Genomic DNA, 20,240 nt, shown 5'->3' on the forward strand with positions numbered 1-20,240 from the left:
TTTAAACTAGTCGTTAAATTAGCAAAAGTGGATTTGGACGCGCCCTTGTGCTTAGATCGTTAAAATAAGGCTCCTTACTCTATTAAACAAGAACAACAGTGTCAGCGTCCCATTTAATCAAAAGTACAATTTAATTTTCAACTATAAAGCTGCTCTCCAGTGTGTTCATGTTTTCACTCGCAGACGTCTGACCTCGATGGACTGATCGATGCACCGCCGTCGGTGTGTGAATGGGTGAATGTGAGGCTATGTAAAGCGCTTTGGTGGCCATAGGTCTGTGAAAGCGCTATATAAATGCAGTCCATTTACCATTTACCATTTACCATCAGGAGAAACGAACCAGAAAAGATTTCCATGTGAAAGAAGGCGGAGCCTCTGTGCACAGCTACTTAATATCCCAGATAGCAAGGTGACATTGATTAAATGTTGAAATTCCATCAGAATCATCATTTTGGTTGAGGTTGAAAATTCAATGCTAAATAATATTGGATCAATGTTGAAAAATCAATGCTAAAATAATATTGGAACAATGTTGAAAATTCAATGTTAAAATAATATTGAATCAATATTGATAATTCAATGTTTTTCAGTGTTGAAAAGACAAACATTGAATCAATGTTGATTTTTGGTCAGCTTAAATTTCTCCACTGGTTGCCTAGAGACAATCCTAACAATGGTTGCCAACCGCCAATCAGATCGAAGCGTGGATAACAGTCAACAGAATTCAAACGCGGCTAACAGATTTCGAGCGCGAAACAGACAGACAGACGAAGCATTCGGGCAACGACAGAGTGATTTTTAGAGGTAAGTTAATCTTAAATCTCTAATCTTTCATTTCTCATTTTTATTTATCTATATTTCTTACAACTTATTTGCTTTTCCTGGGTGAGTCGGAATGAACTGCTATGTTAAATTTATTAATAACATGAACACAAACCAACGGCCGGGATTTTCCCTAATAATATATTGAATTTCAATTTGTCTTTTACCAAACGTCATCGTGGGTAAAACCAACAGTGGGTAAATTGTTCTTTTTCATTCTTGGGCGAACTTACCCTTAAGTCAAAAAAGGCGCAAAGATCGCGGGAGTTCTTGGGCACGCAAATAGGAGACGACGGGCACGACGGCTAATATAATTTTTGTATTCCAATAATAGCTAGCTATTTATTTATTTTTATCCATGATGATATAGCGTTTCCACGACCTCCAAAAATGGGTAAAAAATATAGAAATAACAGCTATAATAGGGTCTATACTAAAATTCTTGATTTTGAATTCAGCGTGTTTTTCAAAATTTCAAGTTTCACTTAATTTTCACTAATTGTGTTTTGTTTTGTTTAGATGCCTTACAACAGCAGGCAAAAGCAGAGGAAAAAGGAGGCCTCAGAGCCTCAGAGTTTATTTTTTTCTGTTTCGGTACAAAGATGGCTCCGTTATGCCCCTGAACGGCTTGGGGGTATTGCTCGTGGTGGAAACCCCTGAGTTCATTAGAATTACGGTACGGTATTCTACCCAAGTAACGTTAGAGGTAATGTAATCGCCATGAACCAATAGTAGTAAAAAGGTGTTTTCCAGTCATAGCTAACTTTTCCAGAAAGTTTGCTTTGGCAAGCTGTTTCAAACTGTTTTTTGTGTTCAATAATAAACCTGTCCTGGTAAGCCAATCCTGTATATTGGTCATAGCAGAAGTCAAAGTAATCGAGGCTTTTTCAAAATTCTTAGCATGGGTAAAAATGACTACATCATCTACATACAAATGAACATTTACATCTTTACATACTCCAGGTAGATCATTAATATAAAGTGAAAATAGAATTGGTCCTAAAAAAGAACCTTGTGGAACCCCCTTGGGGCAAGCAATATAAGAAGATTTTATACCATCAATACATACACATTGTTTCCTACTTGAAATATAAGATTTTATCCAAAGTATTGCTTCCTCTGAAAAATTAAAATTTGTTAGTTTAGATAAAAGCACATGGTCAACAGTGTCAAATGCATTTTTTAGATCTAAAAAGACAGCACCAACACACACATTCTTATCTAATAAGCATTTCACTTTCTCGACAAACAAACAGTTTGCTGAATCTGTTGAATAATTACTGCGAAAACCAAATTGCATTGGATATAAAGAAGTAAAGCCCTTATTTAGATGATTAGTCAAAAGATTAGCTACCCATTGTTCTGCTACCTTAGATATAATAGGAAGAATACTAATTGGCCTATAATTTTTCAAATGTAATTTATCTCCAGATTTATAAATTGGGACAACTGTAGCCAACTTCCAAGCAGATGGAACAACTGCTTGCCTGAATGACAAGTTTACCATGTGTGTTATTGGGCATACTAAAGAATCTTTATTTGATTTTAAAAATGTTGTATCAAGCCCATAGGCATCCTTTGCTTTGGAGCTTTTTAATGCATCAATGATATTTGCTACTTCTAACTCAGTTATTTCATCTATTTGAAAAATCAGTTGATCAAATTGAATAGGTCTGTAAGTAATGTCTTTTATGGTAAAAAGCTGGGTTAATTCATCAACTGAATTTTAAAAATGTGCATTAAAATTAGTGGCTATAGTTAAAGAATCCTTTACTAAAATGTTGTTAATTTTAAGTTCAAAACTTTTAACAATGTTCTTTTGTTTTCCAGCTAATGTATTAATGGTTTGCCAGATTTTTTTTCCCATCCCCTTTTGACCCCTCAATAATGTTCATAAAAAAAGTTGTGTAAAGTTAAAATAGTCAAAAATCTGTTTTATTTTTTTCTTTCCTTCCTTTCATTCCAATTAAAATTAAAATCTCCCATGATAATTACTTCCTTTTTCAAATCACAGTGGTTAAGAAGTTGTTTCAATTGGTCATAAAAATCCAACTTTGCTGAAGGTTTACGATACATACAAATTAAAATAAAAGACATTTCGGCAGAAAGTGAGATTGTCAGGGTTCTGTCACTTCTGTCTAGTTTATTTCTTGGTTTTGTGACAGAGCCCTGACACTCCTGTTTTGTCTTGTGTGTGCGCCTTGTTTCATGTGCTTTCATGTCTTGTCTTGTTTTGTCTTTTGCTGTGTAGCACGCAGCTTGTGTTTACTCTAGCTGTGTGCTTTCATGTTGCCATGTTTTGTGTGAACACGTGGCTTGTGAGCAGAGGTGGATAGTAACGAAGTACATTTACTTCATTACATTTACTTGAGTACTTTTTTAGAAAAATTTTACTTTTAAGAGTAGATTTGAATGTGGGTACTTTTTACTTTAACTCGACTACATTTCTAATGAAAAAACTGTACTTTTACTACGTTACATTGGGCGACGTTCCTCTCGTTACTTTATTTTAATGCAATATGTGTTGTTAAATGCGTAGTTTATTCCAAGCACGCTGTATCTTTTTTTTCTGGACTTGAGCGATGCTCACTTCACAAATGAATCACTCTTTTGAGTCGATTCTGTTCAAAGACTTCATCAAACAAGTTGGCAGATCTGTCTAAGTCGGTTCGCGAATCAGTTTGAATGATTCAGTTCCTGATTCTGTTCAGGTCCCTGCACGCACTGAATCATCTGAAGCGATTTCAATTCACACTGGACTCGGAGTCGTAACAGGAAGATTTAAGCACATCAAGAGCGTTAGATGAAGTGGCCGCCGACCTACAGTACAGTCAAGTGAGAGCAAATCTTCAAATGCATCATATTTTTGCCAACGATGAAGATCTTTATTAGTTGAACTTGAACATCTTCGTAAGCTGTTTGTGAATGAATGATTCCACAGGAGTCAGGACGATATATTCGATTTCATTTCACTCAGGTAATACATTTTACAACCAAACAGATTATTACGCCACGATACTAGAAAGTATGACATTACCCGTTTTTTGGACATATACATTAATTTACATTAAATAAAACTACCATTGTTCACAGGTTATGAACACCCGCCATCCCGCGGTATTGTGTGTATTGTTGCGCAGTGGCGTGCGAACTCGACTTGAAAACGAATGCCTTTGCCTGTCGTAGACACAGTTAACCAGTTTAAACATGCTTGCAGAAATATACATTTGATTATATTTTGGAGAACAGTCAGAAGAAGATCCGTCACTTTTATTATTATTATTTTTTTGTGTTCAGATGTTCAGTAGCAGTCATGAGCGCGAGCATGTAAAGAGTTTTTAACTCTTCTTCTGTGTCAATTACATGCCTTTGAATGCAACACTCTGCATATTCACTTTATTTCGACATTGTCTAATAATCCAAATGTAGTTGTATAAGTTACTATTATACAAACCAGAGGACAGGCAATGATTTTTCGAGCTATACAGATGGCAGAAATAATGCTTACGTCTCTCTTCTGTTTTTGTTGCAAAGATAGCTGATTATAATAGTCATTTAAATAAACAAAATCTAAATAATATCATTTTATATATATGATGACTTCAGAGGCAAAAGCCTCTAAGTACCATCTGAAATTTTCTTCTAAAAGAGCATTTTTATCAAGCTTGTATGTTTATGCTCACACTTAAATGGCAATGAAAAGTAGCCTACATATTAATTGTCATTAAAGTTAAATATACGAGCTTGATACAAATGATTGTTTTAGAAGAAAATTTCAGATGGCACTCAGAGGCTTTTGCATCATGAAGTCTTCATATATATATAGGCCTATATGATCCAAAGTAACTAGTTACTCGCTACTTGAGTAGTTTTTTCATTGGATACTTTTTTACTCTTACTCAAGTAACTATTAAGATTATTACTTTTACTTTTACTTTGAGTAAATATTTCTATAAGTACTTGTACTTTTACTTGAGTACAGTTTTTGGATACTCTACCCACCTCTGCTTGTGAGTGTTCTCATTGGCTGCGTGTTCATGTCTCGTTAAGTGTGAGCACATGGCTTGTCATGTATGTTTCCTTGTGCCATGTGTTCTCCTGTCGATTGTCTAGCCCCGCCCATCTTGTTACCTGATTATTGATTTATTTGCCCCACCTGTCCTCCCTCGTTACCTCCTTTGTTTGTTCTCCCTATTTATTCTCCCAGTGTTTGCAGTACTGTGCTGTTTCGTTGTTGAATGTACCTCTTGTGTCCTGCCTAGATCCTGTTGTCAAGTCAAGTCAAGTCAAGTCAAGTCAAGTCAAGTCTTCCCCTTCGGGGAGTTTTTGTTTGTTCCTGTTTTATTTTTTATACTTAAGCCTTATTTCTCTGCACTTGAGTCCTCGCTACTTCCACCTACCCAAACCCTGACAGAGATATCTACCCCAACACCCTCAAGACCAACTTCACTTGGCCATTCAATTTGATTACATTTTAAAGTGCTTTTTACATACAATAAAACCCCTCCACCCCTCCCCTGCTCCCGATCTTTTCTAAAAACATTATACCCAGGCATATTTACTACTGACTCTGCGGAGGAACAATTTAACCAAGTTTCTGATAATCCTAGAAAGTCAATATTGGAATTACAGAGTAAATGTTCAAGTTGTTCGCGTTTAGGAGTCATACTCCGGATGTTTAAATGTCCGCCAAACAATCCTTTCATTTTACATTGTGTATCCCAGACAATTTTAGCCTGATTCGTAGTTTGGAAAAAATGTGTTGATCGATGCCTTTTCATTACCGGATTCCTCGGTTTGAAGGATCTGTTCAAATGTACATTCAAACAGATAGGTGTTGTAGGTAAAAATGACATTACGTGTTTTAAATGACATTGCATCAGTTCGTTCTTTGATTTCGCTTGAAGTATTCTGGGGCTATAACTTAACATAAACTTAACCGGATAGCCAATTAACCCTTCTTGGTGAGACCAATCTCTAACTTAATTTGTTCTGCTCTTAGATTGGTCTCCTGCATGATGGTGCATTACTATTTAGTAGGTTTCAGTTCCTTTACTCTTCAGTATATTTTTAATTCTTTGAGGTAAGTTTTTTTCTCACAAAATCAGTACCTTTGGTAATTTAAGTTTTGAAATATGAGAGCTGTGTGTTGTAATTCACTTTCTTTATGCTACTGAGCATGTTTTTTGCCATTCCAGTGCAGTACTAATGAGATGGAGCACACAGCAAGCTCTCCCATTAGCCTTTGAGTCATAAACATGAACCTCAACTACACACACTTATGGCTGCCCAATAATCTTCTCTGATTTCTCTTTTAATTCCACAGAGCAGAATGTATCTCTGGGTATCTTTGTCACTGTTACACACACACAGAGCAGAAGAGTGAAGTATGGTTGTGTAAATATAAAACCCTCACTTCCTTCCTGGGATTGGTTGGTTTCATTATGGCAGGCAGTAGGGAAACCTAATCGTGCTGAGGCACGGCCCTCTCATCACTCACTGAACTAGATGTCAGCAGCATTCCTCTCTATTCTTCCCTCTCTGTCTCTGTTGCTCACCAACAGAAATTATGTGAATCGTCATATAGAAATAGACATCACATGATATGTGTTCACATGCATCCTGCTACCCATGAATTGAAAAACTGACTTCTATCTCTGGTGTTGAAGTCTACATATATATGCCTCAATATGGACTTATCAAGTTTCAACAGTCAATTAAAAACTGTGTCAACAGTTTTTGAATATTATAAGCAAGATGTTTTATGATGCAAAATACAAACCCCCGGGAGAATTAAAGACATGTAAGTGAGAGACCGAAAGACAGTCTACATAGAGCCTATATATATTTTCAGTTGACCTGGTCCAGCCTTTGCTTGCTGCGATTATCTAAGTTCCCTTTTTTAGCCTTGACCTTCTGTGAGCTCAGAGTGTTTCCCAGTCAGCAGAATGCTTTATCTCTGAAAGCAACAATCAATAAGGATAATTAATGATGCCTGCTGCAATGATAGCCTCAGCAGTCATTACAGTACATTAATCCATACAGTCAGCACAGGGTCAAGGCCAGTCGCCGCTGCTCACCGGGGGTGGGGCGCAAATTAAAATCGTCTCCATGACAGGCTCCACTGTCTGCCACATTCTGATGCATTTAGCCGTCACACTTTAATTAAGACCCGCCCAATGCCCCTGCACCCGCACCCGCACCAACCCCATGTTTAATATACAGCATTAACACTGCTAAGCAACACCTGATAGGACAAGTAATTAACATAACTGGTAACATTGTTGTGATACTTTTATTCCTAAAAGCATAAATCACCTACAGTGCCAATTCAAGGACGGTTCACACCAAGATAAATGTTTATCACGCATATTCAGTGTAATAAACATTTTAATTTGAATCAAAGTCTGTTAATGCTACCTCTCAGGCCAACACAAACATTTGCATGCTATCAATGCAACAGAATTTTATTTTATGGAGAGGGATCATAATCTCTTTTCCATCACACTGTGACGAAAATTGTCCGAACAATAAGATTTGCATTTTTGGTTACGTGTCAAAGCCACTGCCATTACATAAAACTATGTCTAGGTGGCACTCACGCATTTTGCTAAGCCAAGTCACCAAGTCACATTTATATAGTGCTTTATACAGAGTTATACTTTTATACAAATTTATACAGATTGTTTCAAAGCAGCTCTACAGTGATAACAGGAAAATTATGCATTTCAGTGCAAACATTGTTTTGCTCATTGGTTGCTTTTCCTAAGCTCAGGAGACTTTGTTGTGATTCTCATAGATCTCTTATTTTAGTATCAACAGCATTTCAGATGTTTTTCCTAAAATCCCTCTGGACAAATAAAAATATATTCAAATGAGACGAGAAATAATTTATAGAAAAATAGTCAAAACTGGGAATGTGGTAGAATAAACCATTATTTTATTGCTGTAATCTCTCTAAAGATTCAACTATAGGAATATTGTATTGCTCAGAGGTTGCTCTTTTTAAGCTCAGGAGACTTCTCAAATATCTCTCATTTTAGTATCAACAGTGTCTCAGATGTTTCTCCTAAAACTCCTTTGGAGAAATAAAAGTTGACACAACTGAGACATGAGAAAGTTCTGAGAGAAGAGAGTCCAAAATTAGAATGGGCTGTGAAAAACATGGGAGATCTATTGTCTTGCAGAGGTTGCTCTTTTTTATTATTATTTTTATGACATTAGGGTTTTTCACCTTTAATGGACAGGAAACGATGGGAAAGGTGAGAAGGGAACAGGAGCAGGTTACCTTTAGCTGGGACTCGAAATCGTGCAGTTGTGTCTCGATGTTGATGTGCTGCCCACAAGGCAATGGCTCTGACAGAGGTTTCTCTAAGCTCAGGATACTAAGGATACTAAATGGTGATTCTCTTATATGTCTCATTTAGGTATCAGATTTTATTTTAGGAGAAATGTTAAATAAATGTAAAAAAAATTGTAAATACTGAAACTATCATTTAAAAACCATTATGCATTTCAGAATATTATACACCCGGCTCAATGCGGCACCAGGTGTGATGCAAGTGTTTTTTGCTAGTTTTAGCCTGACGCAGTAATCTTTTTCACGTCCTGCGCCACATTGTTTAAACAGCAAATGCATGGGCTGTTGGTCTGAAAACGAGGTGTGTTCAGGCACACTGTTGGTGCGTTGCTATTTTGAGGCAACTGAACTAGACGCAGTATATTTGGCGCAGTATAATTTTTGTTATTTAGTAATATGCGCCTATAGGCGGGTGGACAATGCACGTACACTCTGCTTATTGCACACACAGGGACATGCCAAACACAGCACACAAACATATCAAATATTAAAAATAAAAGGATTACAATGTAAAAGATTATTATTGTGTATATAAAGATATGGTGGAATCCGGCTTGTCCAGTAGATGGTCTGCTTGCGAGCTTTAACCTCGCGCACGAGTAGATCCGTTTCCTCTCAGGAGAAGCATTCAGTCTTTCCGCTTGCAAATTCCGCTATGTAAATACTAGTGAATCTGCCATGGCGCGAGTGCAACTGGCTTTTAAAGGGAATGGTGAGATGAGACTCTGATTGGTTTATTGCATGTTACGCCCAAAATACACCCATTACTCATTAAGATAATAGGGACAACCCTTTTAGCCCATGTGCGGGGTGTGCCGACCATTTTCCCCGTCGTTAAACTAGCCAAGGTGTATTCGGACACACCCTAAGTGCACTTGCGCATGTGCTTTAGACCATGCGCTTAGTTCGTTAAAATAGGGCCCTATAAGGGTTACTAGTTTAAATGTATCTTTAATGCCCAGCATTGTATATGCAGCACATTTTCTAAACACACTATAAAGACATAAATTAGGTTACATTAACATTAAATAGAGACATTTGCTTGAGTCTCCTGCTTCTCACACTTGTCTCTTGAGACAAAAACTCTTAACACTCTCACAACGGTCTCCTTTAAAGTTTCAGAAGAGATCTCATCATCATCATCATCATCATCATCATCATCATCACAAACTGTGCTTAGAATTTTCTCCTTAGCTAGAGCTCTCACATTTGTCTCCTCTAAAGATTCAGAAGAGGACGAAGATTTCAACAACTTTACAAATAAAATGTCTCATTTCTACCATATACTATGTATTAATAATCAAATTGGTCAAGGATTGAGTCATACGCCTTTAATGTGCCTTTCAGCAAAGAAAGGTCCATGGTCACTGTTCCTGTAGTAAGACCTTTTTAAGTCAGTTTTGATAAAGACATCAGGTACATTACAATTTCCAAGAACAAATGATGTGGCGGTTTCACTTTATTTATTTTGATAGTTCCTTTAACACATTCTGTTGACTATAAGTAACGTTTCACTTGCATGTTAATTAACATTCCATTAATTTTGTGAATTGGTATGTTCCGTCAGGGCGTGAAGAAATATAGAGCTGAGTATCGTCAGCATAACAGTGAAAACTAATGTCATGCTTCCTAATGATATCTCCCAAGGGTAGCATGTATAGTGTGAAAAGCTGTACATGCTTTTAATCTAGGATTTCTGCCGTCGTCTGTCCCGACTTCGCCAGGCTGCATCATGTTTTCTTTGCCGATGAAGATTGAAGCTCTGTCGGCTCTTGTGCAAAATAATACATGTGGTCCTCCATTTGTTCAAATTTCACTTCTAACGTTTCTATGACTACTTCTTCGTGCGTATTCAACGTAATGGCGGTGCAAGTTGCCTCTAAAAACACCAACGAAGAAGAGGCAAAAACAAGAGAGTGACAAAATGCGCTCTGTAGAGAAGTTTGTCCATTTAGGGCTACTGTAGAAACATGGCGGCGCAAAATGGTGACTTGACGTGTAAAGGGATGTATGTAGATAGAAATGGCTTATTCTGAGGTAATAAAAACATAATGGTTCATTTTGTAAGGTCTTTATACACCACTCAAAACATAGTTATGTATATTATAATCCATTTCTGACAATAGATCCTCGTAAATTTTGCACACCGCACCTTTGAAGCACATTAAAAACACCACATAGACATTAAACAACATTTAAATCTTGATTTCCATCTTTAAGTAAACGTATTACTACTTAAAGGACAAGTTTGGTATTTTACACTTAAAGCCCTGTTTACAGATCGTTTCTGATGAAATTTGGACACATGCTGCTGTCCCGAGAATTTTAGGTTTCTTTCGCTTTCCCCCCCACCTCCAGAATGGCTGCATATGTGCACTGGAACAATCCTTCCTAAAACGCATTCAACTATCGTTTACAAAGACGTGAAACTCACCGAGTGGTCAGGGGTGTTCACTGATATGCTCACACAAAAATCGCTGCAAAAGATAGTTTTTGTCCAACTCCATTGACTTGTATTGGATGTGCTGTGAGGTATGGTATTACTCCGCCGGAAGTGGGTTTGTTTATATTCTTTCTGTAGGAGTGTCTATTATTCAAGCTCTCAACGGAAGAATGTACGGGTGTGAGGCATTTGGAAAAATAGGTCCACAGTTTTACAACGAATGGTAAAACACCTGTTGGAAAGCATCTTTTGCAGCGATTTTTGTGTGAGCATATCAGTGAACACCCCTGACCACTCGGTGAGTTTCACGTCTTTGTAAACGAAAGTTTAATGCGTTTTAGGAAGGATTGTTCCAGTGCACATATGCAGCCATTCTGGAGCCATTCTATTTTACACTTAAAGCCCTGTTTACAGATCGTTTCTGATGAAATAGAACGTTTTTTTTAGGTAAAAAGTCTCGGGACAGCAGCATGTGTCCAAATTTTAATCTTAACCGTTCTATTTCATCAGAAACGATCTGTAAACAGGGCTTTAAGTGTAAAATACCAAACTTGTCCTTGCCCTAAATCACAGAGACCCCAAACACGGCAGGATGGTCCCAATTACTCAGGTGCAAAGACACACAAGATATAAAACTAGTGGAGCTTTAATAAGGCAATTTGCATTTTGGATCATAACTTTGAAACCCTAAAGCCTAGAAACAAACAAATAATAATAACAATTCCTCGAGGATTCCTGAATCCTTGAGTCAAGCCCTACAAAATGTATTCATTTCCATGCATTTTTCTGCAATTTTCCATTTTCATAAAAAAACTACTTTTTCAAACTTCTCCTAGGCCGTTGGTCTGAGCTTCACCAGAATAGGAACACAGCAGCTGGGGATGGTGCTGGCAAAAAGTTATCAAAGGAATTTTGATTAATTGAAGCATTGCATTGATGCAAGTTAATTAATTGTTCAGGTAATGCCCTTTTTTTAGGAGTTGACCTATACCTTCCGAATGCAAAGTCCAAGATTAATGAAACTTGATGATATATGAAGACGACAGGACATTCTGAGGCTGCACACCAAGTTTCGTAAAATTCCACCAATAGCTGAAACTAAACAGTAATGCTTACTTTTAACTACGCTGCAACTAAAAAAAAACAATTATTACTCTGCAACCATATGATCCGTGAAGTTGAAAACTGGTATGTTTCTTATTTGGTGGATGTCCTAACATATTGTCTGCGTCTGAAACCGCATACTCTCTTGAGTAGGTACTTATTTTGAATAATTAATTACTTCATGACTTCTAAAAAAAAGCATTTTCTATATAGTATGAATGTGTGTAGCATGAATGTAATCCGGACGGACTAAATTCGCAATGTTGTCATTATCACGTGACCTACCAGCGTCAGTTAGTTGCTTCACTGCCATTCACAAATCCTCTCCTGTGGCCTCATGAATCTCACTGGAAGAAGTCATCTGGGTTATTTTTGCCTACATTTTGTCTACTCACTGTCCGAGTTCACAGTGTGTACTGTGAATTCGGACATACTTATTTTGTCACATACTGGTTTTCGCCTACTATATAGTAGGGTCGCGATTTCGGATGCAGCCATTCTCTAATATGACTTGGATACTTAAAAAACATGGCCATCAGCAGCCAATCAATTCTGACAGATTCTATGACAGATTCTTTATATGACAGAATCAGAATTGTTGTTTCTTCTGAATCATTGCTTTAAGCCCAAACAACAGTACATTTTAAAACTTTTATCTGCCTTTCTAATTTGTTAAAAAAAAAAAAAAAAAAAAATATATATATATATATATATATACACTCACCTAAAGGATTATTAGGAACACCATACTAATAATGTGTTTGACCCCCTTTCGCCTTCAGAACTGCCTTAATTCTACGTGGCATTGATTCAACAAGGTGCTGAAAGCATTCTTTAGAAATGTTGGCCCATATTGATAGGATAGCATCTTGCAGTTGATGGAGATTTGTGGGATGCACATCCAGGGCACGAAGCTCCCGTTCCACCACATCCCAAATATGCTCTATTGGGTTGAGATCTGGTGACTGTGGGGGCCATTTTAGTACAGTGAACTCATTGTCATGTTCAAGAAACCAATTTGAAATGATTCGAGCTTTGTGACATGGTGCATTATCCTGCTGGAAGTAGCCATCAGAGGATGGGTACATGGTGGTCATAAAGGGATGGACATGGTCAGAAACAATGCTCAGGTAGGCCGTGGCATTTAAACGATGCCCAATTGGCACTAAGGGGCCTAAAGTGTGCCAAGAAACCATCCCCCACACCATTACACCACCACCACCAGCCTGCACAGTGGTAACAAGGCATGATGGATCCATGTTCTCATTCTGTTTACGCCAAATTCTGACTCTACCATCTGAATGTCTCAACAGAAATCGAGACTCATCAGACCAGGCAACATTTTTCCAGTCTTCAACTGTCCAATTTTGGTGAGCTTGTGCAAATTGTAGCCTCTTTTTCCTATTTGTAGTGGAGATGAGTAGGGATGGGACGATACACTTAAACTCACGATACGATGCACCTCGATATGCCAGGGTCACGATACGATACGTCACGATACGATATCAAAAAAGAAAAAAATATTACTGTATAACAACAACTTATTATGGTGACGTTGAAGGTGGTGGTTCATGTTTGATGTGTTGGATGTGGTGTATGGAATGACAGCATGGCATAGCTTACACACAGTCTTAAGGCCTCTGCACACTGAGTCCGAAATTCGCATTTGAAATTTTCGCACGTTAAAAAAAATTCTACCTCACGTTATGTCAATCACGCTTGCACACTGACCTACGAAACTTTCGTCCGTAAAAAAATAATTCGGATTGGGTTCGGTTTTCTGCGTTTTTCGCATCCACAGACAGTGTTTTGAGAGGTTTTTTGAAAATTCAGAGCCACCGTACAAGCGAACGACAAAATCCAGAATGACGTCTGACAAGTTGATACACTTCGTCTCGCAGTACTGTATGAAAAACAAAATGCGGATTACAAAGACACTGAATAAAATATAACCTGTATACAGCTGTTCTGTCTGCCCAGCGCTTCTGCCGGCCGCGCGCGCGTGTGTGTGTGTGTGTGCGTGTCCGTCCATAGACATACTGCCTGTTCAGGATCGACTGGTTCACGGAAGTTGGTGGTCTTCTTTTTAATATGTGGCTCCAGTATCGGTAGCAAAGCATCAAACTGTTCCACTGACATTCTGAGGTAAATTTTGAATCGCTCGGAATAATTTCGCAACTCCTTGATAAGGAGGTGAAACTCTCCTTCCTCTCGGCGCAATCTCAGGATTGGATGGACCCAATATTTCCTTTCTTTTTTTCTTTTTAAGAAGAAAGAGTGCAACAAATTCATCCTCACTGCTTGACGAATCTTTTTGTATTTTTTGCGTTTTTTTCTGCAAAGGTTTAATAAATACGCATCGGACTCAGTGTGCAAGGTTTCTGTGCGTGACGAATTTTAAGGCTGACGAACACGAAAAAACGCATACGAAAATTTCGGACTCAGTGTGCAATGGCCTTTAGTTTTACCCTGCTTGATCAGCAGATGGTGCTGCCAGCCTGCCACCATAGACTGTATGTCTGCCCCATATACATACACACACATATAATACACTAAATTATTTATATACTACGCAAATCATGCAGCAGTGCCATCTATCTTTATTTCGCGATCCATTTTTTTCGACCTCGATGCGTTTCGTCACGTTTTGTATCGCGATATTTCGTCAAACGATATTTCGTCCCATCCCTAGAGATGAGTGGTACCCGGTGGGGTCTTCTGCTGTTGTAGCCCATCCGCCTCAAGGTTGTGCGTGTTGTGGCTTCACAAATGCTTTGCTGCATACCTCGGTTGTAACGAGTGGTTATTTCAGTCAAAGTTGCTCTTCTATCAGCTTGAATCAGTCGGCCCATTCTCCTCTGACCTCTAGGATCAACAAGGCATTTTCGCCCACAGGACTGCCGCATACTGGATGTTTTTCCCTTTTCACACCATTCTTTGTAAACCCTAGAAATGATTGTGCGTGAAAATCCCAGTAACTGAGCAGATTGTGAAATACTCAGACCGGCCCGTCTTGCACCAACAATCATGCCACGCTCAAAATTGCTTAAATCACCTTTCTTTCCCATTCTGACATTCAGTTTGGAGTTCAGGAGATTGTCTTGACCAGGACCACACCCCTAAATGCATTGAAGCAACTGCCATGTGATTGGTTGATTAGATAATTGCATTAATGAGAAATTGAACAGGTGTTCCTAATAATCCTTTAGGTGAGTGTATATATATATATATATATATATATATATATATATATATATATAGGGCCCTATAAAATCCGTTTTATTTTTTCCCAAATTCCGTTTTATTTTTTCCCAAATTCCGTTTTTTCCGTTTTAATTTTTGCAAATTCCGTTTTTTCCGTTTTAATTTTTGGGAATTCAGTTTTTTTTTACCCTTTACTGTTATTTTTGTCGTAAAAAGAGTGTTTTTAATGTTAATGATTAAAATGTACATAAATAAAATAGGAATGACCCTAAATTTATCGAGGTAACAAACAAAATTCTCATTTTAAGAGGTGTTAAATATGGTTTGGTTTGTTTACATTAGTGAATGTATTAGGCTAACTAACATGAACCACGAGCAATACATTTGTTACTGTATTTATTAATCTTTGTTAATCTTAGTTAACCCTAACCCTGCATTTTTATTATGTTACTCCACACAGTGCATTAAGCTAACTAATGTTAACAAATACAACTTTTCATTTAAATAATGTAGGCTACTAAATGGTGAAATTAACATTAATAAAGATTAATAAATGCTGTAGAAGTGCAGTTTATTAATAGTTAATGAGTTTAATAAATGGAACCTTATTGTAAAGTGTTACCGATTTTGTTATACACCGAACCGATTCAGTGTTGGACAGATCAGTTGTTTTAACTATTCATTAAAGTGAATCGGTTCAAAGGAGTCATTAGTTCGCGAATCGGACGTATCATTAGCAGACTTGTACGCGTTGTGTGATTATCCCGGCAGTTTTAGGATATCGCACAAGATTTGTCAACACAGAAAACATTTCATCATTGGATAGGTTTTGTTTAGTTTATTGAAAGTGTTTTTATGTCAGCTGAATGGGCGGAACGCTTTTCAGAGAAGAAGGCAAGGTAAAAAGTTGTTGTTTTTTTGCACAATTCACACCCAGCGGTAGCCTAATTCAGGAAAAAAATATCCGAATGCTCCACGTGAAACTTCGTTCTTCCGATCTTTTACCATTGTGTCAATTCTCAATTGATTTAGATTAATAAGCGCGAGGGAGTGAGAGAGAGCAAGACAGTTTGAAGACGCGCGCGCGACCGGGCCTCTCTCTCTGCTCGTTCTTTCAGTAATATGCGATTTTCCTCAGACATACGTTTTTCTCCCACTCAAAAACAGAATTTTATTCCAAATAAGTAAAATTCCGCGAAATTCCGTGTTGACATTAGATTCCGCGTTAATTTGCCAATTCCGCGATTCCGTCCGCGATTCCGTGATCGCGGAAATTATAGGGCCCTATATATATATATATATATATATTTTTTTTTTACTCCTTGCAGCTCCACCGAGTTCCCTCATCCCATCGGATCCCCCTTGGTCAGTCGTCACTCTGCTTCCGCCACAGACTTGCAAGCTTTCCGCTGCGCTTCGTCTCTCCACCCTCTCGGCTTCAGCGGGCACATATACACCACATATATTATGATCACATGCCTTATGACAGTAAACATTTTTATAACAGGGTTTTTTTTTTCTTTATGGGAGTGGCTTTACTTCTCTTTTTGTCTAACAGTAAGAGGGAATTTATTTATTTTATTTTTTTGAAAGTCAGTTGCCCCTGTTTACACCTGTCTGTGGCTGTAACCCGTTTAATCAAACCCTAACTTTCAGCAATGATTCAAGTCAGACTTTGCTGTAAAAAACACATCGTAAGATACATTTCAATTGGATCGCTTGTCATCCGCATGGGCTATTGGAGCTTGGACCCCAACATTTTTGGCTAAATTTATTTTTATTATTCTACTTCACTTTTATTGAATTAGTATATAGAATTTATATACGACAAGATTTAAAATAATATTCATTTGGAGAAAAACTCTCATATGCTTACTTTTAAATTTCTGTTTATTTCCCCGAAAAACCTTCTTAACGCTACGTAGTTCTTAAAGGTCCCATTGCATGGATTATTTTATTATTTTAGAATGTTTCCTGGGGTGCCCTTATAATGTTAGTATGTTTTTTAGATAAAAAATTGTTATAATTTAGAAATAAAAGGCATTTTTCCTAGCCTGATTTCATCCCCTCATTTGAATGCTCTGTTTGAAGGGGTGTGTCTGCTGTGAGACTTCAATGTAAACGCCCACTGCTGTGATTGGCTGACATGCTTGCATATGAAATATCTGGCATTACATGTGGAACTATCTGGAAAACTTTTACTATTACAGCTATTATACGTTTTTACTATTACAGCTATCGGGATTAACGAATCGTGAGAAGTTTTTTAAGTATTTAGATCTATTCCCATCACATAAAAGTTTGCAGTGATGAGCATTGAGCAGATAACAGTCTGTTGATCGCGTGAAAAAAGATCTTATCATTGCAACGCAGTTTCTGCACTCTCACTAATGATTTCACCAATGCAAACATGAGGTATATAAATACAGTAAGAGCTTCGTTTTGCAGTGTAACAGCGTCATTGATTTCATAACGAGTTTTGGCAAGTGTCCAGATAAACTCGCGCTGTGTGATTGACAGCTTGGGCGATTGGAAAGGGATTGTTCTTTGATCGCTTTCTGTATATTAATCACAGTTTAAGTAAGATTATTTTCATCCTACTAAGAGAAATGATGTGAAGTTGATCGCTACTTCCATAGTAAATCACTACTTACCGCTTGCTGGAATATAGTTGAAATTGCCCCCTTCGTCAGTATGAAACGCTGAGAGAAGCTTTATGTTTAACAAATAAAAAAAACAGATATAATACAGATGAACAAATGTGATAAAGCTTGGTTTGCTGAATATTAGATCTCTTTCTACAAAAGCACTTTTTGTAAATGACATGATCACATATCATAACCTACATGTGCCGTGTTTGACAGAAACCAATCTAAAAACAGATGATTACATTACTTTAAATGGGTCCACCCCCAAAGATTACTGTTATAAACATGAGCCTGTCTGAAAGGCAAAGGGGGAGGTGTTGCTGTAATTTATAGTAATATTTCCAGTTTCTGGTCTAGCACCGGCACTGTCTTTGGCTGCATCCGTGTGCGAGGATTGTGCAGTGAAGTTGTCCAGTGTCCCTCATCTCAGTCCAGTGAAGTAGGTGCGAGGGCGAGTTTGGACTCAGAGCTTCTCTGCGTCCTCATTAAAGCTGTTGAAGACCTCGGGCTCAATTGGTTTTCGCCTCAGTAGCCCGATAAGAGGCACCAGGCTCCTCGTCAAAGACCAGCGCCGTTCTTTCCTGAGGTACACAACGAGCTGACTAAATCATGACGCGCCCCCAACTCAGCCTGCCTGATAAAATCCACCTCCGCAACGCTCTCCACCATTGATGGCGCAGAGGAGAAGGGATACGAGAAGCTGCCCCTCCTAGAGGAGGCAGTGGCCGTGCCCCTCTGCCCGGCCCCCGGCTATTGGATGGAGATCCAAGGCAGTTCATCCATCGAAACCCTGCAGAGCCACTTCAGCTCTCGCCGGCCGAGCTTACACCACCGCTGGCCAAGCTGCATCGTTACTGCACATCATGGCGGACATAACCCTGAGGCTTTTAGGGACCTGCGCAGCGCCACTGATCTAGCCCTGCGTGCCAGTAAAACCACCACCCAGGCTATTGGAAGGAGTATGGCCAGTTTGATTGTGCTAGAGCGCCACCTCTGGCTAAACCTGACGGAGATTAACGATGCAGATAAGACTGCCTTTCTGAACTCTCCAGCCTCTAACACTGGCCTCTTCGGTCCTGCTGTGAAGGGCTTCTCCGAGCGCTTCACCGAAGCACAGAAGGCATCGCAGGCCATGCGTCACTTCTTGCCGAAACGCTCCAGTTCGGCCTCGGGCCAGCAAAGCCAGCGCCACCGGTTTCTCAGCCCTGCCCAGCGGCTGAAACTCACCGGCGCTCGCAGCCAGCAAATCGCTACTCGTTCATGGAGCGTCAGGGGCCCCAAACCAAGATTGTGTTGGACCCTGAGCCTCAAAAGCCTACCTAGTCCCACTCAATGGGCCCATTCTAAAACACGCACCCCTGCAAATAAACGCTGTTTTAATAGTAACCCAAATAGAGCACAAAAAGAGCAGTTTTTCAACTCACAACATCAGGGTGGCCGGGTCCCCTTTGCATGGCGGCCCGCCCCCAGACTTCATTCAACCCCTAGCCAATCGGGCTGAGGCCTGGGCAGCCATCCCTGATGTGTCAGAATAGGTAATGAACACAATAAAACAAGGTTACTCGCTCCAATTCGCTCGCAGACTGACGGTCAGAAGCAGCGTGGCTCACGTCCTTCGCACCGAAGTATCAAAACTGTTGACAAAAAGAGCTGTAGAAACTGTTCCCCTGTCACTGAGCGAGTCAGGCTTTTACAGCCGCTACTTCCTTGTTCCAAAGAAGGATGGCAGCCTCAGGCCCATCCTAAACCTCAGACACCTGAACAAGGCCCTCATGAGACGGCCATTCAGGATGTTGACAACCAAACAAATCCTCGAGCAAATTCGCCCGGGGGATTAGTTTTTGTCAGTGGATCTGAAAGATGCTTACTTTCATATCCAGATATACCCCATCACAGGCTATTCTTGAGATTTGCCTTCGAGGGGCAGGCTTATCAATACACAGTCCTGCTATTCAGCCTGTCTCTGGCATCTCATACATTTACGAAGTGCATGGACGCAGCTCTTTCCCCCTGAGACAGCGGGGGAATGCGCGTTCTGAATTACCTTCACGATTGGCTCGTTCTGGCCTAATCGAAGGCCGAATTACTGACCCACAGATCCTGGCTTCTCAGCCATTTGCAATGCCTTGGGCTCAGGATAAATTTTTCCAAGAGTGTACTGTCTCCCAGCCAAAGTGTAACCTTCCTGGGAACAGTTATCGACTCGGTTCAGATGAGAGCATGGCTCACGCCAGACCACGCTCTCTCCATTCAACAGCTAGCAGCGTTGTTCAGGGCGGGCTCTCACACACCCCTCAGAACATTTCAGAGGATTCTTGGCCTTATGGCCTCAGTATCGTCAGTACTCCAACTGGGCCTACTGCACATGCGTCCCCTGCAGCGCTGGCTAAAGCCCCGAGTACTGGCTCATGCGTGGCGTTCAGGGCACTTGCGCATTAAAGTGAACCACAACTGTATCAGAGCCCTGGCACCTTGGAAAGTAGCCAACTGGTACCAATCGGGCGTGAACATGGGAGTGGTCTCGAGGAGGAAGGTGATTTCAACAGACGCCTCCAACCTAGGTTGGGGAGCCCTGTTCGAGGGCAGGCCCATTTCCGGCCTCTGGTCGAGCCCGGAAAAGCGCTTGCATATCAACTGCCTCGAAATGACAGCATTTTTT

Source organism: Squalius cephalus, assembly GCF_949319135.1.
Source record: "Squalius cephalus genome assembly, chromosome: 11".
NCBI lineage: Eukaryota > Metazoa > Chordata > Actinopteri > Cypriniformes > Leuciscidae > Squalius > Squalius cephalus.